The 22528-nt window shown below is 53.9% G+C and overlaps 1 protein-coding gene across 1 annotated transcript in view; it reads right to left on the bottom strand.

Moving 5' to 3' along the window:
* The window catches only part of LOC135977343 (uncharacterized), a 371747-nt gene that overhangs the window by 20062 nt on the left and 329157 nt on the right, over positions 1-22528 (bottom strand). The gene's annotated exons all lie outside the window — the stretch shown is intronic.

A 22528-nucleotide genomic window follows, 5' to 3' on the forward strand; every position in this document is an offset into this window, starting at 1 on the left:
ACCTGCCCCCACAGGCCAGCCCATGCCATGCCGGCAGCTCAGTGCAGAGCACATTCCTGGTCACCGAGCTCAACGCCCATGGGCTCACCTGGATGGCATGTCCCTCTGCCTAGGATGGCAGATCAGCCCCTTGGCACGGGGCTCTGCAGACCCCGCCCGCGAGAGGGGTCCCGCAGGACAGAGAGCGGATCATGCTAGTGCAGGGGCATCAGCTAGCAACCAGAGGGGAGCACGGAGATGAAATGTCCAGCCGTCTCTGTGGTGGAAAGGGTCTCTGAGGCTCTGGGCAGGAGGCTACCAACCCTCAGGGACCCGCTCTGACTCCTGCACTCACGGCCCTCCAGGGGCTAGTGCAGATGGGAGAGGGGCACAATTGGGGGGGGGAGGGCACACTAGTGATAAGGCACCTGCGAGGTCAGAGGTGCAGAGCACCCCCGCCATCCGGAGACCTGAACTGCCCTCCACACCAACCACATCACTCCTCCAAAATCCCAACCTGGCCTGGCCTCTCCCCGCTCCTCTCTGGGACACTCAGTGCTGGGCTAGAGCGCTGGCTGCCACCGTGCGAGGAGATCGTCTGCACATGGGGATCTCGCTCACCATCCTCCCTCACCCTCAGGAGGGGACACAGCACAGACCCGCCGAACCCCATCGCCCCTCGGAAGGGGGCTCAGGCCCAGCCAGATGTTCAACAAGGACAAGTGCAGAGTCCTGCACTTCGGACGGAAGAATCCCATGCACTGCTACAGGCTGGGGAGCGACTGGCTAAGCGGCAGTTCTGCAGAAAGGGACCTGGGGATTATAGTGGATGAGAAGCTGGATACGAGTCAGCAGTGTGCCATTGTTGCCAAGAAGGCTAATGGCATATTGGGCTGCACTAGTACGAGCATTGCCAGCAGATCGAGGGAAGTGATTATTCCCCTCGATTCGGCCCTGGTGAGGCCACACCTGGAGTACTGCGTCCAGGTTTGGTCCCCCCAGTAGAGAAAGGATGTGGACAATTGGAGAGATTCCAGCGGAGGGCAAGGAAAATGATTAGGGGGCTGGGGCACATGATGTACAAGGAGAGGCTGAGGGAACTGGGCTTATTTAGTCTGCAGAAGAGAAGAGTGAGGGGGGATTTGATAGCAGCTTTTGATAGCAGCATCTCCTGTATGTTCAGGAGTTCTGCTGAATGAGGATGTGAAATGAATTTAAACATCAACATTTTTCCTGTTGAAATGTACAAACACCGAGCAAACCTGTCCATCGTCTAAAATCAGTTCCGGTCCTCTGAGGCTCTAGTTTGCTTTCATCGGTTAAACAAAGATACGTTTCAGAGCGGGAGCCGTGTTAGTCTGTTTCAGCAAAAACAACGAGGAGTTCTGTGGCACCTTAAAGACTAACAAATCTGACAAAGTGGGTTCCAGCCGTGAATGCTTATGCCCAAATTAATGTGTTAGTCTTTAAGGTGCCATAGGACTCCTCCTTGTTCAAACAATGATAGAATATGAATGCACATTTGCAGGTCCTTGTTCTCCACGAGCGATGCTGTGCAGAAGAACAAGAACCACATCCAGTTGGGGCTCAGGGGTTAGCAGAGATCACCGGCACCTTGGCTCCTTCACAGTCAGCCAGCGGTAGCTGGGCCCCACGACAAGCCACAAGAACCAGCCAGTGGCTCTGAGCAGGAAAATAGCCACCAAGAAGCTGGCTAGAGCTGCCAGGATCCCCAGAAAGGCCACCATGCCCATGTCCAGGAATAGTCCTAAGAAAGTGGTGGCTGCAGCAGGGACCAAAAAAGGCAGAGTAAAGTCCCTTCCAACCCTGATCTTCTATGATTCTATGATCGGGGGAGGTCCCAGACGATTGGAAAAAAGGCAAATATAATGCCCATATTTAAAAAAGGGAAGAAAGAGAACCCTGGGAACTACAGACCGGTCTGCCTCACCTCAGTCCTCAGCAAAGTCATGGAGCAGTTCCTCAAGGAATCCATTTTGAAGCACTTGGAGGAGAGGAAAGTGATCAGGAACAGTCAACATGGATTCACCAAGGGCAAGTCATGCCTGACCAACCTGATTGCCCCACGACAACATCCCTGTCACCCTCATGTCCCATTGAACCAGCTAATGTCCCTGTTTGGGCTAAACTTTCTTTCGTCTAGGTGATATTGACTGCCCAGAGGCACTAGCTCACCCCCTCTGGTGCCTGGGCCACATGCAGGGGAACAGCTACTGCTCTCGGTTACGCTGCAGCTCAAGGGGCAGAGGTCTGCGCCTGGTGGATCAAAGGGCCTTGGTCTGAGGATGAGTCGGGGGCGGGGGGGTCGGTTTGGCTCCCCAGGACGTTGAGGTTGGGAGCTGTACAAATACAGGAAATGACACAAAAATTGCCCAGCTGCCTTGTCTGTGCGTGATCCTGGGGGCAGGAGGACAGGGCCCCTGTCCCTGAGCAAGACCCAGCAGCACCAGGGGTCGGTGCCGGATGTGCAATGGGCACAAACACGCCTGACACAGGATCACTTGTGCAGCAATCCCTCTGCACTGCTCCTCCCTGGTCCAGCCAGCCCCAGACGAGCCTGTCCCAGAGACACGGGCTGTCCTGTCGCCCCAGTGCCCCGTGACCCCAGCCGGATCTGGAGCGGCTCCTCTCTCAGAGGACAGCCCGACAGAGCTGGGTCGCAGCTGTGGCCTATGGAGGGTCCCTGGTTTTGAACACATAACATCACACAAGGGGCTTCCCAAACTGGGCGATGCTGCTCCACACGCTCCCCAGGACATTAGGAACCAGGCGGTTGTTAGGGTTCAAACGCCCCTCACCGGACGTGTCCGCAGCCGGAAGCTGGCAATGGGGGGCAGGGGTGATGCAGGGAGAGGCTGGCAATGGGGGGAAGGGGAGCTGGCAATGGGGGCAGGGGGGGTTCAGGGAGAGGATGGCAATAGGGGATGGGGGGATGCAGGGAGAGGCTGTCAATGGGGGGCGGAGGATGCAGGGAGAGGCTGGCAATGGGGGACATGGGGGGTGCAGGAAGAGGCTGGCAATGGGGAGGCAGGGGGGGCAGGGAGAGGATGGCAATGGGGGGGCAGGGCGGCAGGGAGAGGCTGGCAAGGGAGGCGGGGGGTGCAGCCAGAGGCTGGCAATGGAGGGGCAGGGGGGGCAGAGAGAAGATGGCAATGTGGCGCGGTGGTGCAGGGGGTTGTGGGTCACGCCCCTTCCCCCGCTCCCCCCACCGGCCAGAGATGTGGGCCCGGCCCCGCTGCCCGGGACTCTCCGTCTCCCGGCGATCCCGGGGCAGGCGCTGGCTGCATCCCGGCCGGACGCACAAGAAGGGGCCGGGCTCAGTAGCGGTGGGGGCGAAGTGGGGCGGACAGCCCCAGAGATCAGACATGGGGTAACCCCTGGGGCCGGGGGGAGACCCCGGGGAAAGTGACTCCGCACAAGGGCGCCTTGGAGTGGCCCTGGCACAGCTGGGAGTCGGGGGGTCCCTTGTGGGGCGGTGTCGGGGAGGGGGGAGCTGGAGTTGGGGTGGGGGGAGGTCAGTGGGGCGGGGGGTGGGGTTGAACTGTCTGTGCAGCTGGGAGATGCGGGGGGGAGGGGTCCCACCTGTGGGGCAGGGAATGGGGGAGCCGTAGTTACGGGGGGGGGGGCTGAGAGCCACTTACCGGAATGGTGAACACGTGTCTCTCCAGCCCCTGATCTGCCCCTTCCCCGCTCTGGGCTGGGGCAGAGGTGGGGGTGCGGGTGCGGGAGGGGGGAGGGGCGTAGACCCCGGGAGGGAGTTTGGGTGCAGGAGGGGGGAGGGGTGTAGGCTCTGGGAGGGAGTGTGAGTGCGGGAGGGGGGAGGTGCAGGCTCTGGGAGCAGGTGGGGGATGCAGCATTTACCTGGGGCACCCCCCTCTGGCAGCGGCTCCTAGGTGGGGTAGGACAGGGGGTCTCCACGCACTGCTGCCCCCCCCACCCCACCCAGGGGCCACAGCACAGGGACAAGTCTTTTTAAATCGCCTGGGGCAGCAGGTGGGACCGGGGCCTGTGGGGGGGGGAGTGTCCAGGGGCAGCAGGTGGGGCCGGGGGACATGCAGGGAGGGGGGAGTACATTGGGGCAGCGGCAGGGGGGGCCGGGGGAGACCTGGCCCCGAACATTTGTGGAGCCGGGCCCCAGGCCAGGAATATTCCTGGTGCCCAGGCACCACGAGCCCCTACAATTCGCCACCCGTGCCTCCTCATCCGCCCCCCACCTGCCAGGTCCCTCCTTGCCACCCTCTCCCTGCCTCTCCGCTCCCCCTTCACCCCACTGTCCTATGGGGGAGGGGGTGGAGGAGAGACAGGAGGGGGCGAGCTGGGGGCGGAGTGTGGGCAGAGTCTCGGGCTGCAGAGGCGGGGCAGGGAGCTACTCCCCCCTTCCCCCGCCCAGGGAAGCTTCATGCCCCGCCCACACTTTCCCCGTCTGTAGAAATTCCCTCCAGTTCATCCCCTTTTCTCTCCTTGTCACGTGTCGCCCAGCGTGGCAGAATCTCGGGGTCTGTCTGCAGGGAAAGAACCTGGGGAATCGTGATGGGAACGTACCTAAAGCCTGTTCTCCCACCTCCACAACTGCCCTTCTCGCCCTGCCAGGCTGCAGAACGACGCCCACGCTTCGCTCCAGCCCTTGGCACAGGGCAGAGAAATGGCTGCAGCGGAGCCAGTTCAGGTAGGGGTTCTTGGGGGGTGGCTGGTGGGTTGCTGCAGGAGGGAGGGGGCAGCAATACACAGGGGGTGGGAAGGTTTGGGTCTGGTTTGGAGGTGGGAGCGGGGCAGGAAATTCCCAGGGTGGAGAAAGGGAGGAGGCCAGGGTGTGGCAAACCTGCTGGGACTGTTTAATAAGTGCCCTGGATTCTAGGATCAGAGCCATGCGGTTTGGAGGGGAAATGCTCTAATTTGTGGGAGAGGAAACAACCCACCTAGGTGAGGTTAGGAAACACTGACCAGGCTCCCAGTGCTGGAGCCTGACCCGACTGACCAACGGCAGCTGCGAAATATGAAAGGGGCAGCTTAGGGGCCCTGCCCCTCCCTTCATATCCAGCTCCTCGCAATGAGGAGGGTCTTGGTATCTACCAGGGAATTGTCCCTGGACCCTGCCAGGGCTCCATCTCCTGTATCGGCCCCTGGCTAGTAGGTGTGTGATGGATCTGCTGGGAGAGACCAGGGGCTCTCTCTTCGTCCCCTCACCTGGGTGTTTCCTGGATGCTCTGGTAGTAGATAGATTCATGGAGGGCAGGTCCATCGATGGCTATTAGCCGGGATGGGCAGGGATGGTGTCCCTGGTCTCTGTTTGCCAGAAACTGGGAATAGGCGACGAGTGAATCACTTGATGATTCCCTGTTCTGTTCATTCCCTCTGAGGCGTCTGGCACTGGCCACTGTCGCCAGACAGGATACTGGGCTAGATGGACCTTTGGTCTGACTCAGGCTGGCCGTTCTTATGAGTGGTTTGGGGGTTGGCCTCTGACTGCGAGCCCCTCAGAGCTTCCATTTGATTGGCTCCTTTCCCCCATGAATAGTGGAGTTGTGGCTGGGGCAGCAGGCACTGAGTGGGGGGCACCTGTTGTTTCAGGGGCCGGTGAGCTTCGAGGAGATGGCTGTGTATTTCACCGCGGGGCAGGGGGCTCTGCTGGACCCCGCTCAGAGAGCCCTCTACACAGACGTCATGCAGGAGAACTATGAGAACGTGACCTCGCTGGGTAAGGGTTCCTGTCCCCTCGGTTCTTAGGAGGGGAAATGCAGAGTTAAGGCTTATGGCATCCCCACAATGCAACCTCTACTCTGCCCTGTTTCAGCAACACCCCAACAAGCCAGTGACATACACCCTAGCGCTCTGCCCTCCCCTGCTACAGGACGCTCTGGGAACAGCGCACAGGGGCAGCACAGCACGAAGTCTGACATCTTCTCTTTGCTAGGGCAAAACTTGGATTTAGGTCCAATGTGACAAACAGAAACTTCCGACCCCTGGCCGGCACTCACACACTGCTCCCACTCCACACAAACCAGCTCGGACCTGCAAAGTGTGATCACCCCTTTCCTCTCGCCCCGAGGTTTCCTCCTGAGTCACAGACTTCGCTTAGCTCTCACTGAGCCCTGACGATCACTAGCACATATGTCACCAGGATGCTGACAATCTCGGTGACAAGACCTCACCCCTGTGCACCTTCACGGACCCAGCCTCCAGCCCTTAGCACGGGCATGAGGCAGACTAGGCCCCCAAGTTTTACATGCACCTCTCTTCATATCACAGTCACATCTCTGCCAAGCTGCTCCCAGTCATCCACAGCTAACACAAATGCAGGAAAATGCTGCCCCCCCCCCCCCCCCCCCCGCAGAGAGTCTCTGCACTTAGGATCAATTTGATCCTGTATCCAACTCATTAGAGCTGGAGATGAGTGTCCCAGGCCTGGGTGGGGAATTCCAATGGTGCAGGCGGGTGCTCCAGCCGGGAGAGAGGCCTCTTCCCAGTTGTCTCTCCCTGCAGCAGCACCTAGGCTTGGTGGGGGAGGCGACCCCCTGCCCCCCATATCAGCTGCAGGGCCAGGCCCACAGGATAGGCGCCTCTCCCCGGCAAGGCCAGGGCTGGGTTCAGGCCTGGGCAAGGGCAGCTCAGGCTCAGCTGGGTTGGTGCAGGTTGGAGGCCGGGATAGATTGGGGCTCAGGGAAGGGTGCCCCTCCCCTGGCCATGGCAGCCCCCCGGGTGGGTTGTCTGAGGGCCCAGGCGGCGCTAAGGAGGCTGCTGGGTGGCTGCGCGGCTGTGCAGCTTCCAGGGAACTCGGGCTACTTGTCCTGTACTGTAAGTGTAAGTGCTGTTATTTGGAGCAAGAAAAATCTGTTGTTGTTTTTTCACATATATTGGAAGTTGAAAACTTGGTTTACAAGCACGGCCTTAATCATGGAGACGTTCCTGACACCCACACACTCCTCCTTTCATCTGCTTTGTTAGACTTGAAGCTCCTTCCCCTAGGAGCTGGCTCTCACAATGTGTGTGTCTAATACGACACCGAGCGCAATAGAGCCTCAGTCTTGGGTACAGCCTCTCAGGGCCGTCCTTACCCATACGCAAAGTGCGCAGCTGTGTGGGACGCCAGCCCCTGCTCCAGCTCTTCCCCAGCCCCCGCCCCTGCTCCGTCCCCACTCCCCTGAGGACTCCAGAAGCGGTCGGGCCTGCTGTCACCCATAAGTAGAGCGACCCGGCCCCAGCCTGCTCTGCTCCCCGACTCCCAGCCGCACTGCCGGTGAGTGCTGGGGGGCAGTTCCCCCCGTCCCCCAAGTCCTCAATAAATCTCAGCTACATCCTGTCAAACTAAGCTAATATCAAAGTATGTGACCAAAAGCCTTCACCAGGAGAGAAAACCCACAATTCAGGAGGGGCAATAAAACACTTGCACATTCAAAAATTGAAATCTCAGAAAATCTTTTAAGACTCAAAATCAGGGAAATAAATTTACCCATTTTCTTATGAAGTAGCTAAACCTGCTTCACTATTCATCTCATTATTTGGCTGTATTAGTTACAAAAGTTTTAGCATCACTATACTGAAAGAAAGAGAGAGAGGGGGAAAAAAATAACCCAAACGACACATCTACAAATGATCTGAACTAGCCTAGAAAAAGCCCAGAAGCAATTTTCTCAATAGCTGGAACCAGGGCTATAAGATTGGACAGGTCACTCTGTGCTTTGCGGTTCAGTGGGAATTCCCTGCCCACTCCCACGTCTGACACTTTCTTTTCCAACCCTCAGAAGACTGACTTGGGATCATAGAAGATCAGGGTTGGAAGGGACCTCAGGAGGTGTCTAGTCCAACCCCCTGCTCAAAGCAGGACCAACCCCAACTAAATCATTCCAGCCAGGGCTTTGTCAAGCCTGACCTTAAAAACCTCTAAGGAAGGAGATTCCACCACCTCCCTAGTGAACCCATTCCAGTGCTTCACCACCCTCCTAGTGAAATAATGTTTCCAAATCCAACCCAGATCTTCCCCACTGCAACTTGAGACCATTGCTCCTTGTTCTGTCATCTGCCACCACTGAGAACAGCCGAGCTCCATCCTCTTTGGAACCCCCCTTCAGGTAGTTGAAGGCTGCTATCCAATCCCCCCTCACTCTTCTCTTCTGCAGACTAAATAAGCCCAGTTCCCTCAGCCTCTCCTCATAGGTCATGTACTCCAGCTCCCCAACCCCCCAAACATTTTTGTTTCCTTCCCCTGGACTCTCCAATTTGTCCATATCCATTCTGTAGTGTGGGGCCCGAAACTGGACGCAATACTCCAAGTGTGGCCTCACCAGTGCCGAATAGAGGAGAATAATCACTCCCTGAATCTGCTGGCAGTGCGCCTACTAATGCAGCCCAATATGCCATTGGCCTTCTTGGCAACAAGGGCACACTGCTGACTCATATCCAGCTTCTCGTCCACTGTAATCCCTAGGTCAGGGGTCGGCAACCTTTCAGGAGTGGTATTCCGAGTCTTCATTTATTCACTCTAATTTAAGGTTTCACGTGCCAGTCATACAGTTTAACGTTTTTAGAAGGTCTCTTGCTATAAGTTTATAATATATAACTAAACTATTGTTGGATGTAAAGTAAATAAGGTTTTTAAAATGTTTAAGACGCTTCATTTAAAATTAAAATAAAACGCAGAGGCCCCCCGGACCAGTGGCCAGAACCCGGGCAGTGTGAGTGCCATTGAAAATCAGCTCTTTTGGCCCAGGCCTTCTTGAGAGTGTGATGCGGCTTGGACACCAGCTTAAAGCCACATCTGCCCAGGGCAGCACAGCACAGTGTGCAATGCAGGGGTCACATTTCAGTTATTTTCACTTTGTGCAACTTAACCCTGAGGTTCTCAGCCCTGGGAACGAGACTGTGGAATTCCCCAGCCCATGGGAAAGATCATGAGTGTAAAATATCCCCCAGGGTCGTTACATCCCTGAGGGACCATCTGTCTCTGGGTGCTGGGGATAGAATCAGGACCTTTCACTGCCAGGCCTCTGCTTACGACCAGGACCAGGTCAGCCGTGATCAAGTATAAACAGTGACTGACAATGAGCCTTAGCCCACCTACTGTTGTTAATGGGCAAGGCGGTAAGGCCTAAATGTACAACAATGGCCTCATTTTGGGTACCTCCGTTTATCTCTTTGAACTACAGGGCTGCAGGGACCTTGTTCCAACTGCATCTGGAGTCCGTGGGCAGTGCAGGGGTCCAGCCCCTCAGAGAACCAGCCCCTACGCACTTCAAGGCAGTATCCCAGGTTTGGACCCTACATCAAGAGACATTCTTGAAGTCTGGACCCAGCCCACCACTGTGCTCTGGCTCCCATGCTGGCTAGCGCGGGCCAAAGGGGCTGTAGGGAAGGTGTAAAGCCCTCCCCCACCCTGGGAAATTCCTCCAAGAGAGGTGCCCCTTGTGCCTCCCCCCAGCAGCTGCAGGCCCAAGGAGTGTTCTGGGGGCGGGTGGGTGGGGCATGGACAGGCTGGAGGAGGAGGGGTTGGAGCAGGGGTCGAGGTGAGTGGCCAGGATGAAGCTGCACCTCAGTCTTATACCCTGGCAAAGCCCCTAACACCATTAAAACGAGTGCAGCACTTTACTCAGCTGAGCTGCAACCTCTGTATTAACCATGTAGTAAAAGTTTGCAGATGATACCAAGCTGGAAGGGATTGCACGTGCTTTGGAGGATAGGATGAACATTCAAAATGATCTGGACAAACTGGCGAAATGGGCTGAGGTAAATAGGATGAAATTCAATAAGAACAAATGCAAAGTACTCCACTTAGGAAGGAACAATCAGTTGTACACATACAGAATGGGAAATGACTGCCTAGGAAGGAGTACTGCGGAAAAGGATCCAAGGGTCATAGTGGACCACAAGCTAAATAAGAGTCAACAATGTAACCTGTTGCAAAAAAGCCAACATCATTCTGGGATGTATTAGGAGGAGTGTTGAAATCGAGACATGAGAAGTAATTCTTCCACTCTACTCCACGCTGATTAGGCCTCAACTGGATTATCGTGTACAGTTTTGGGCACCACATTTCTGGAAAGATGCGGACAAATTGGAGAAAGTCCAGAGAAGAGCAACAAAAATGATTAAAGTCTAGAAAACATGACCTATGAGGGAAGATTGAAAGAATTGGGTTTGTTTAGTCTGGAGAAGAGAAGACTGAGAGGGGACATGAGAACAGTTTTCAGGTACCTAAAAGGTTGTTACAAGGAGGAGGGAGAAAAAAATTTCTCCTTAACCTGTGAGGTAGCACAAGAAGCAATGGGCTTAAATTGCAGCAAGGGAGGTTTAGGTTGGACATTAGGAAAAACTTCCTAACTGTCAGGGTGGTTAAGCACTGGAATAAATTGCCTAGGGAGGTTGTGGAATCTCCATCATGGGAGATTTTTAAGAGCAGGTTAGACAAACACCTGTCAGAGATGATCTATATAGTACTTAGTCTTGCCTTGAGTGCAGGTGACTGGACTCGATGACCTCCCTTCCAGTCCTAGGATTCCATGATTGGATGATCCAAAGGTCTCTTCTTGCCTTTACGTCTCCAAATCTCTGCAAAGCTGAGTGTGGCACACTGAGCAGCCGCTGATGTTTCCATGTGTTGCCTGCTTGATCCCAGAACTAACACTGAATGATTGGGGGTGGAGGTGTGACACAGCGGGAGCAGCTCAAACATGCAAAGGGGCTGGCCAGGGCAGTGACATCACAATAGCCTTTTGCAGGACCTCAACTGATTGGTCACAGGAGGTTGGGAGGCGGAGACCTCACAGAGAGTCTATGACAACGGGCAGGTAAAAGAGGCTGCAGGGTGGGGGCAATGGCTTTGCTGCAGGGAATCTCCTCCTCAAGGTCTCCCCTCGAGGACTGAGAGAGAATTCTGGGTCATGTCTGTGAGCACGAGGAGGAGCCTCTCTGGAGTTTTCCCCTTTCCCTCTGCTAATTTAGCGAGAAGACAGACGTCCCTGTGGAGCAGGTAAGAGCCCCAGAGAGGTTTGGTATCTAGGCAGCCTGACCCACCTGGTGCTGGCCACATTCAAGGCATGGAAAACACTAGGTTAATGTGGGAGAATTTTTTACCACCTAGGCCTTTGTCCATTAGAGTCATGGGGACATTGGGGTTCATCATTTTTGGTTTCCCTTTTTCCTACTTCCCTCCTTCCCACTGACGAGGAGGGGGCTGCTCTCTAGCCCTCGTGGAGGGAGGCCCTCCCAAAGAGATGGGACAGGAAGACTGCTCTGAGAGCGAACCTCACTGGTGACATGAGCCATCCCTGGGGCGTCTGGGGAACCCTCAGCCTCCCGCCAGAGTCTCTATGCTGATTGGCTGAGCAGGGGATCTAGTGACAGGGAGGAGACTCAGGACTTTGTTGTTCTTTTTTAAGGCCCAGCAAATAAGCCAGAACCAATCATCTGCCTGGTGAATTGTTCTCCTTCCTTCTCACCATGGATTGTCTCTGAGCCGGTCCTGGTTCTCTCTGACATGCTAGTGCTTCTATAACACTTGCTGAATAATCACTGTGAATGGTGGTTGGTCTGTAGCTCGTTCGAGGTCACTTTGTTCTGATCATTCAGAGTGTGAAACTCCAGACTGATGGTTAGTTTGAAAGTCAGGACACCCGGGTCCTGTTCCCAACTCTGCCCCGACAGGCTGTGTGATGTAAGACAAGGCCCTTCACCTTTCTCAGCCTTGGGTTCTCCCTCTGTCGGTTAGGGATAACAAGCCTCTCACACCTGCCTCCTGGTGGGGGGAGGCTGGGGAGCTGTGGGGACCTGTTTGAGAGGGTCACTAGTAGCAATGTAGCACAGGAAGTGTCCTATCGGGTTGAGTCATTGCAGATTATGATGTTGTGCAGCAGATCCCCGTTTTCCCAACCTTGCATTATGCATCTGTCCATGTTAACCAAACCACCAGTGCACACAGGTCCAGCAGCGCTGCAGCCTTGTGCTTTCCCATTCTCCTGGGTGTCCAAATGTTTGATTAGCTGATCTGGCCCCACCTGGTCCCAGTTAGATGCGATCAATGGGGTTCTGCTGTGTAATAGCTGAAAGAGTCAATTTTACTGGTATTTTATTATCTTTAAATCATTAAGGGGAGCAACTACTTAGCCCTGACTGAAGCATCTTATCTCATTTCTAAATCAAAGTGTGTCCTCTTTGTGTTTCAGAGTAGCAGCCATGTTAGTCTGTATCCGCAAAAAGAACAGGAGTACTTGTGGCACCTTAGAGACTAACAAATTTATTTGAGCATAAGTTTTCTTGGGCTTGCATCCGAAGAAGTGGGCTGTAGCCCACGAAAGCTTATGCTCAAATAAATTTGTTAGTCTCTAAGGTGCCACAAGTACTCCTGTCCTCTTTGTGTGTGAAGAGACAGTTTAACGGGATGCCACAAACGGGAGATGCTTTTGGTTTGTAAACAAAATATTTTTGCAAAGAATTTTCATCCAAATTGATTCATGATTCCACAAACCAAACTTGTTTAATGTTCATGGGATTTTTTAACAGAGAACTGTGTAGATGAAAATCCCGCCCCCCCCCCCCCCCAATTGCTGGGCTCTGTCCCTCCCTCTGGGGTCTTGTTGTCTGCTGATGACAGCGGGAGTGAGAACTGTTGACTTTTCTCTCTAGCATCCCAATCTGTGCAATGGGAAGAGAGACACGTCTGTAATTTCTGGCAGGAGTGAGTCTGGGAGAGAGAACGGGCATTAAAGCCCTTTGGGGAGGAGAAAGGGTTGTTTCATGGTGTGAGCGCCGAGGCATTCTGACATTTGTGAAAATGTCTCATCTAGAGAAACAGGAAATGGTCGGGGACAAAGCCTGCAGTAGGATGTGAATCAGAGACGCCAGGGTATGTGTTTGGGGTCTCACCGGTGCGTTCCACCCCTTACTGTCCTGTGGCAGGTGTAGCCCCTGACCTGTGGCTCTCCTTTCTGTTATAGGCTCTGCACAAGGTCTTGGCCAACCTCCCTGGTGCCATGCTGGGGAGCTGCTGGCAGAATCCCCAGATACAGACAGGCCCCAATACCTCTTGGTGGTGAGCCCAATGAGGAGGGGTGCAGAGGCAATTTTATCTTAATGCTGGGGAGGCCTGGAAAGGAGAGACTGGAAGATCCATTTTCCAGTCTGTCTGCCTAGCTGGGATCCCACTGGCCATCCTTGGCCAGGGCCGTCAGTGCAAGGCAATGTTGGGCCCTTCCTCCTTCAGTGACAGGGGAAGGAGCTGGGACTTCAAGCCAGAGCTCTGCCTGGTTCAACTGAGCACTAATTACAGGGTCCCAGGCTGGCCTAGACCCATCGCCCCTCCCCCCCACACACACACCATAAGATCCAAAAGATGGTTCTCCGAGAAGAGTCACTGACTCCTTCCTCGAGAACCAGGAGGAGCCCAGGGAATCAGCCCCTCTCTCCTACAGGCCCTGAGTACACGCTGAGTTCTGAGAGAAACTTTTCCCACACTCACAGCATCTAGTGTCTCTATGAGATGTGGAGCCTCTGATGTCTAATAAGGCCTGAGCTCGGAGTGAAGCTTTCCCCACACTCACAGCATTCATAAGATCTGTTTGTAATGTGGATTCTCGCAAGTTTCGTAAGTGATGAGCTGTCAATACATATTCCCCCCACATTGCGTTCATAGGGCCTCTCTCCAGTGTGGATTTTCTGATGTGTAATAAGGTTTGAGTGCCAAGTGACGCTTTTCCCGCACTCACAGCATCCATAGGGTCACTCTCCTGTGTGGATTCTCCGATGTTTCATGAGTGCTAAGCTGTCAGTGAAGGTTTTCCCGCACTCACAGGTTTTCTACGCCTGGCCTAGAGCAATGAATAGCAATGTCCTTGCTAAGTGATTAGTGTAGTGTATTGAAAACTATATAGCAATTACAGGCTTTCGCTTTAAATCCTGAGGGGTTTCTTGGGGCTGTTTGCAGGCTGGGGGCTGTGTAGGGAGCATGCAATCTTAGGGCTCTGCAGTCAGTCTGCAAAGAGCCAGCCTACAGCAAGGTGATTGCTAGCACTCTCGAAGTTCCTGCTGACTTCGTTACGCAGGAAGGATCAAGCCCATTGTGTGATTGTGAAATGAAAAACCACAGCATACATCCCCAGGGCAAGCGGGGTGACCCTAGCTGTGGAGCTCTCCATCTACTGCCTTTTGTGCAATTGAATACAAGTTACAGCCTGATCCTTAGTTCTGATTTGGGCAAAACTCTCATTTAAGGCAACGGGAGTTTTGCCAGAGTCCAAACGCAGTCCTGGACAAGGCCCACAGTGCAGCTGTTACTGTGATGTGGGAGTTTCAGATGTCCTCTAAGTAGCGATGCTCAAGCCATATCCAGGGCTCTCTCGTGCTTGCAGGAAAATGACTTCATTAGCCAGATTTTCATAAACACTGAGCACCCAGCAGCTCTCAGTGAGAACAAAGGAGAATTCCCTCCCCGACCCCATTGAGAACTGTGCTGGGCACAGCACACACAGGGCAGTTAGTTACAACCCTAAATGCACTGGCTGGAAGGCTGCAGCCTAACACGACTTTATTCCTTAGAATCCAGAATCTTAACATACAAGAACCCACAAGGGGGGTGGGGAGGGGGCTGCTCCCTAAGGCAGTGGGCACAACTCACCCATCTTCTTTACATAGGCTCGTCCATAGGAACCGTTAGTGCGTGGCAGGCTGGAGTGTAAATCCAACTTGCACAGCTGGCTGTGTGCACCTATTAAAGTGACAGCTTGCAATTCCAACACAATCCTCACTACACCACCAACAAAGAAGTGTTCCCTCCCGCAGCTCCACTGAGAAGCATGATGATTGCTGGGTGCTGAGCTGTTATGAAAATCTGGCCAAAGGCATCCCAGCCTGCAAGATGAAACACCCTCACCTCCTATGTGACATCAAACACAAGTGGTGGCAAGAGAAGGCCTCTGAGATCCAGGGTTTCATAGACCAGGATGACATGAGAAGCTTCTTTCAAGCAACAAAAGCTAGATATGGGCCAAGTTCCAAAGACCCAACCCCCTTACGTTCCCAGATTGTCCTTGAGGAGGGTGGAGCCAATTCAAGGACAATTTGACCTAAGGTTTTTGTTGGTTAGAGGAGTCATTTTGCCAGCTACAAAATGCATTACTTTTCTGTTTAATTAATGCTAGACTGTCCTCATTTTCGTCAAACCAATCTTGGTGCCAATGAGTGGAATATCCTATGGTTTCAGCACATGCACTGCGAATGGTATTTTTAAGTTAAGGCTACACCTCGGCCCTTCTTGTCTCTCTGGCAGCACCTTCAGGTAAAAGCAGGAGGCCTGACCCCTGTTCTTGTTGGGAAGGGGGGAAAATCCTCACTTCTCCCATGCATAGACCAGGCCCGAGCCAAAATTAATCCCAGCTGCTGACATCAGTCTGGGGAGGATCAACCATTGTTTGGCCCCAGATGTGCACAAAAAAGTTGTAATAACCACAACATATTAATATCACCTGACTTATCAGGAGTGTTTGTGTCTCTCATTAACCCCTTGCTCTACTGACTTAAATTTAGCCCACTAACTCTACCCCAGACTCCACAGCAATTTTCAAGACAATCTGAGTCTGCGTGTGGATTTTAAAGACCTTAAAAAGCCACTGTCAAACAGTAAACTAGAATAACCCTTAACTAGAGCAGAGCTACCGACCCACTATAATGAGACAAATCAGGTGTCATCTCACAATGAACCATCTGACTCCACTTATTACCCTGTTGAAGACGGCCAAGTATCACAACAAGTTACTGACCAGCCACCTGTAATTCCAATAAAGCCTCTTCAAAAGAGGCACCAGACTGAGTATAACATATAGTGCCATTGTCCGAGGCTTGGATAGCCTGTATTGTCAGAGATGCTCTCCCATCGGTGATGTCGTCTTTCAAGAGCTCAGTTCTTTCTGGATATTCTGGCATCTGCTCTGCCTACTGATCCTGCCTATCACGGTACAGGTGCACCACTGCAGAGAACTTGAATGGGAACCATCTCACCTCCATGTTCTCAGCGCTCATCCTGGGGGAGAGGTGGCAGGGCAGGACGGCCTCCCCGCCTAGGGAGGCAACAATTGGATGGTCAGGTCCAGTTGCTGTGAAATGTATGACAAATGGAAGTGAAATTGGCGAGGGGCTGGGAGTGGCATTAACTCAGCAGTAGGACAAACGGTAAGACAGCGCTCTGCATTAGATGCGAACACCACATCCCCCATGCAGTGCCCTAGACACATCTATGAGTGTAGAGGATCGCAGGCTTGGGGTAACTGCACCTCTGACCCCCTGTGGGGTCTGCTCAAGGCATGTCCCTTAGGTCTCAGGTCTCCAGCTGTCACCTCTCTCTGGGCAAGGACCCACCTCCCTCTCCCTCCACACTGGGGTTTTGGGCTTGCAGCCCCCCTTCAATTCACTGTGGTTTTCCCAGCAGGCCTGACCAAAGCCCAACACCTGTACTTTGCTTTCTGTTCCAGGGCTATGAACAGTGTGTGCCAGCGGCTATCAGAAACCAAACAGCTCTTCCAAAGCAGAGAACATTACAGGACAAAAGCCTGACAGAGAAAGCTTACCAGAAACCAATCAAAGGTCTGAGCACATTACACGTATCCCAAAGGATTCTTGTCTTACACATGGGACTCTCTGATAGGGGCCAAAGTCTTTCATACTTTCTCTAAGGGTTGGCCCTCATGGTTAACAGGTCACATGAGTTTGTAACCCAAGATCCAGGACTCTGGTCAGTTCACATCCAAATCTTTGTCCTCTTGGGCTTCTGAGACCTGCTTGGAACTAGTTTGTGCAATTCTCCCTAGGGGTGGTATTTCTCTGGAGCTGTTTCCTGTCCCAGCAGTAATTACTCTCCAGGGTTTGTAGCTCCTGGAGGAGATGGAGTAACCCTCCCCAATGAAGTAGATGACAATCCTGAGCCCACAAAGGTACATATAACATGTTTAGGCACCATTTATACAGGGGATAGAAAAAGAACATTCATAAAATTAATTCGATAGTCCCCCAAATGCTGCATATGGTTGCAATATCTGTCACACAGAGTAGACATGTGAGTGTTATACATGGTCCCTATTATCTCTGAATAAGGCTCAGCACTTCTCAGGGGTGCCTAGGGGATAGTGAATATTGGGGGGCTTGATTCTCTGATACACAAAGGACTTTTTGTGTCACTCCATCATGGGCCCTCCCCAGCTGCTGCAGGGATGGTGAAGGGCTGGCAAGATGAAAATAGATCACCACCACTATGCAGGCAAAGTCAGAGGCCAGATAGGAGGATGGGGGGAGGCAGATAGAAAAGTGCAGAAAGCGGAGAACCAGCCATTGTGGAATTGCCGGGGGTGGAGGTAGCGGGGTGTCTCGGTGAAGAGACTCAGCATAGGGAGAGACAGAGATAGAGCTGGGTAAATTAGCAGGATGGAAACCACAGCAGGAGGGAACCAAAATGCCCAAGTAGTTGAGGAGGCAGCTCCTGGGTGTGGATCAGTATCAGAGATTCTCTGGGGCACAGAATGAAGAAGCCGGCAAATATCCTCACATCATCATTGTGACAAAAGCTTTAGGTCAGAGGCCTGATCAGATGTACCTAGTGCAGCATGAATGATTTGGGGGTTGTTACTTCATAACCAGAGTCAGGGATTCATGATTTGTTTGTGGCTGAAGAGTCTCATCTGTGACTGACACAGGCTGCCAGTGCAGTGTACAGGAATTGGGTAGTGTCCCTTTAAATAGTTTGTGAGACCTGTAGTGGCGCTCACTCTGTTCTGTATTTGAGAAGCTGCCAGAAACCAGCCAGAGCAGTAGAATGGATGTAGTGTCAAGGCCTGACAAGCTTGTGTCTACATCGTAACCATGGTTAGTGGGGACCTAGCTGTGCCCTAGGGTTTCTCCATGTTGTTGATTGTTGTGTATAGAGCAAACACACACCGGGCAGGTTGAGCAGCCATGGCAGTGATGTAAAATGTACAGTGATGATCAGCAATAGAACAGCAGCAAACCCAGTGAAGAGGCCGAAGCTCCTACCTGACTCCAGCCTGTGAACCTGTAGAGCGAGGCAGAGAGCGATGTAACTGGGCAGAGCGGAGCTCACTGTGGAGCCGGGGTAGAACGAGGGAACCTTCCCCATCATCATAGCTTGGTCTTGGGAACAGGAGAAATAACAAACCAGATGGTGAGTGAGTGGGATGCAGTGACAGCACCATGGGGCAGTGGGGAGGAGGTAACAAGCCTCTCTGCTGCCCAACATACACCAGAAGGGAAGGGATTTCCCTCACAGTTCTCATCTGCCCTGGCTCTGAGCAGGATTAGATGCCTAAAACCCAGAACTGCCAGAAGCCATCCATAGCACAGCTGAGACCTGTGGAGCTCTCTGCTCTATTTAAAGTGTAATAAACTATCCAGGTGTAAAGACCCGGGGACTAGAACCTGGGTTGGCCAATATTCCCGTAGTGCCAGCTGAATGCCAGGGAGCACTGTGGAGAGTAGGCGCTGCAGGAAGTACCGCCCATGAGACCCAGAGTGACAGCACCCTGTAGGCCTCTGATTGGCCAAGTGCCCCTACTTAGCCCCAGGGGTTGCCCCAGGAAGTTGTCTGGGCAACCACCTGCTACTCTGCTGGACTTTGCCTTGTTTCCTGATCCCTGATGTGGATTCCTGCCTCTTGGCTCTAACCTGGTACTGCCTCTGGTCAGAGTCTGACCCTGACTCTTGTTTATGGAGCCTGGCCTTGTGATTCCTCTAACTCTGGCCCAATGACTCCCATCCCTGGCAGGCAGACTTCAGCCCAGCTGTGACCACTAGGCACGACTGCCTATGCCCTGGTCCCTTACACCTGGGAGGGATGGTCTCTCACTACTGTTGTGTCCAGCTCCCAGCACAATGGGGCCCCATCTTGGCTAGGCATTTAGATGTTACTATACAATGGGACATATTAGGGAAAACAAGCCAGTGCAGGCAAAGCCTTTGAATGGGGTATGAATGGCCACTGATCACTATGGGGGGAAGTGTCCCCCTCCCAGCCACATGTATCCCAGGTGAGGGGTCTCTGGGGATATTCCTACAAGCAGAGCAGTCCCAGGGAGTGAGCTTCCCAGCACTGGTAGACAGAAGCGTTAGCTCGCCTTGAGCTCGGATGCTAAGCATAGCAGTATAACGGAGGAGTCCAGGCAGCAGCTCAGGCTTCCTGCCTGAGAACAAACCTGCCTGGACTCATGGGATATGTACCCGGGTAGCTGGCTTGAGCCCAGCTACACTGCTAGTTTAGTGCAGTAACTCGAGCTCAGGTAGCACGGGTGGGTCTCTCTACCCCCACTGGGAGCTCAGGCCCAGCCACAGTGTAGACGTTCCCTTACAGACAAAGAGCAGTAGATAAATGTTAGAGTCACCCAGCCGTGCAGCCCCTGCCAGGCCGTGCCGTGGTGTCAAGTCCTCCCAGGAACCAGGCTGTGCCTGGAACTTCCCCTAGCCTGGGCCAGCCGCCAGGGCCCATGTTGCCCACAGAGCGGTCAGTGATGGCCAGGAAGGGAGCCAAACCAGGGCCCCAGGGCACAGACTCATGGCCTGTGTGACCCCCCCCACTGACAGAGCCCTGGGGGGAGGTGACGCAGCCCCTGCCCTGGCAAACACCCTCGGGGCAATGACCCTGCAGACTGGGGTGGGGCTGGGAGGGATTCAGGGAGGAGAGAAACTGGATTGTTCCCTGCGGAGAGTCCGCACCATCAGTCCCCCCTCACTTATCGATAGGGTGACCAGATGTCCCGATTTTATAGGGACAGTCCCGATTTTTGGGTCTTTTTCTTATATAGGCACCTATTACCCCCCACCCCGTCCCGATTTTTCACATTTGCTGTCTGGTCACCCTACTTAACGAGGCTGCGGCCCCCAGGGGATCACGGAGCCGGGGGGGGGGTTGGGACCCAGCTCTTCACGGGGCTCTGGTTACACGTGGTGCAGCTGAACTGACTGGGCCGAGCGCCCCTCCCACCCCACCGATTCAAAACCGAAAGTACAAAAGTAGCGGCAACGTCTCTTAAAGTGCAGGGCTGTGCCCCCGGCTGGGGCAGAGCAAATCCCCCTGCTGGTGGCAGCCCCACCCTCGGGCACTGAGCTGGCGGGGGAGGGGTCTGGGGGCAGTTTGCGGGGGGGGGGTCAGTGCCCCCCAGCTGCTATTCCCACTCTCCGGGGGTCGCTGGTCTCAGCAATTCCCCTGCCCAGCACCACCCGCTGCAGCTTTCTCTGGCTGCGGGAATGAAGCGGCGCCCGCAAAACGCCCCGCCAGTGCTGCGGGGGGCGGGGGGCTGAAATCCAGAGCACCGGAGTGCGAATGGGGTGGTAGCAACAGCTGATCAGTGTGTGTGGGGGGGTGTCTGAACGGAGCTGAATGTAACTCAGGAACTGCCAGGCTGTAGCTGGTCCCCCCTCAGCCCCCCGGCTCTGGCGCTGGTGTGGGCAGGGGTTGCCCAGGGATGGGCTCCCGACCCTAGAGAAAGTCCCCCCTCTTCGGAGGGAGTTTTAATGCCCAAGCCACAGTTCCAGAGAAAGCTTTGGGAGGGGGCTGGCGGGAGGCAGCAGGGGCCCATCCTTGTTGGGCTGGAATCAGCAGCAGCCCCAGAGAAGAGACCTTCATGAGCCCAGAGCCGAGGGGCTGGCTTCTGACTCATGAGTTTCCCTGCTCAGTGGAGATTGGGATGGAGGGGAAGGGGAAGGGGCTGGAGCAGCTGAGAGATGCTGGGACTGATGCTGGGAGAAGGGGAGACCCTGACGTGGGGAGAATAAACAGGAATAAAAAACCCTGAAGCCCTTGGTTCTGAGTTAGTGATAAAGCCAGTTACAAGACATTGGTGCCTCCATTGTGATCTGGGGGCCCAGGATGAGCTGCTGCTGCTGCTCCCTGGTGCAGTGGGGTCTGCGCTGGGCAGAGGCCTTCATTAAAGCCCCCCTCTGTGCCCAGCCCAGGGGTGCGGGGGGGGGGATGTTTTCTATGGCTGGAACCAGCCCCCTAAGGCAGCTCCGGGGGCTCTGCTGACACCAACTCCTGAGCTGGAGGGTCTAGGTCTGCGGTATTCACTGTGCTAGTCGGGAAACTGCTGGTGGGCCACGGGAATTTGTTCATATTGAGTGTCTACACACACGGCCGCCTGCAGCTCCCATTGGCTGCGATTGGCCATTCCCGGCCAATGGCTGCACAGTGAATACCACGGCTCTAGGTGATGAGAGAGACCTGGGGGAAAGTGCTGAGCTGGGCAGGAAAGTGACTCTGTGCAAAGAGTCCGGGGAGCCTTAGATCTCACTACCTTGGTAATCTGCCCCTTGTTGTCAATGCACCTACAGAAAGGCTCTGAGCTGTGTGAACATCATGAAGCTGCTGCCCTCACCCGGGTCTCAGCTCTGGCCAGGATCAGCCCTGGGGAGCTTCAGGCAGACCCAGGGAAGGGGAGGCCTGGAGGAGCTGCCCACAGAAAGCAGTTCTCTGCCAGAGGGGATCAGAGAAGGTACCAGGCAGGAGGTACCTGCAAGGTTCTGAAGCAGGAAGCGGTATTTTAAACACAGTCCCTGACTGCATCACTCAGGCTCCCTGGGCTGGGACCTAGAGGAGAGGGTGGGCCTGGGTTCCCCTACCACCCAGGGATGGACTGGGCCATGGGTAGAGACTGCTGAGATCCCTGACCAGGGGTGGCAACAGCAGGAATACTGGACTTTTCCTGCTGTAACTTACTTTATTTCTGCCCTGTTGAAGAAACAAGGGAAGAAACTTGTAAAGGGGGAGCAGTGGAAAAGGGGTTAGAAGAGGCCCTGAGTCAAAGGCCCAAATCCCTGGGACACTTGAGCCGGCAGCAAAGGGGCTGGCAGCACTTTGCTTGGGGCCAGACTCCTTTCAGACCCGAAAGCGAAGAGACACAAGAAAGTCAGCTGGAGGACTGGAACTATAGACAAAGGGCTTATCTACACTGGCAAGTTACTGCGCTGCAACTTTCTCACTCAGGGGTTTTAAAAAACACCCCACGCTCAGTATGATACAGTGCTGCAAAGCCATAGTTGTGCTCTGAACTTTTAAGTGTAGACATGCCTAAGGACTGACAGATATAAGTTCCATTCCTGAACCAGCTAAGGGAAACTGAGGCAGGGACAATCGCAATTCTGCTGCTGATTGCCAGGATTGCTACAGCACTAAGGTCCCTCAGTTATAGGGGCCTGTTGATACAGATGAAATTAATGGGAGTTAGGCATGTAGACACATTTGAAAATCTCACTAGGTGTCTATCTGCATCTTTAGGTGCCTACATACTTTTAAATGTGTGGCCTTAAATGACATGATGGTTAGTTTCATTCTGACAGTTCAAAAAGATTGTTTATTTGTTTGTTTTTGTGATACTTATTCAACTGGAACACACTTGGAGGAAAAGATCTGTTTCTTCCAGATTTAGCCCCTCCAGCTCCAATGAGAAACCTTCTGGTCTACATGGGGGTCCCCAACCAGCCTCAGAAACAGCAGGGAAGACCAGGCTCCACTGCCCGGATGCTGCTGGAGGGAAACAGATAAACATCAAAATGG

The sequence above is a fragment of the Chrysemys picta genome, chromosome 24 (assembly GCF_011386835.1).
Source record: "Chrysemys picta bellii isolate R12L10 chromosome 24, ASM1138683v2, whole genome shotgun sequence".
In the NCBI taxonomy this organism is placed as follows: Eukaryota; Metazoa; Chordata; order Testudines; family Emydidae; genus Chrysemys; species Chrysemys picta.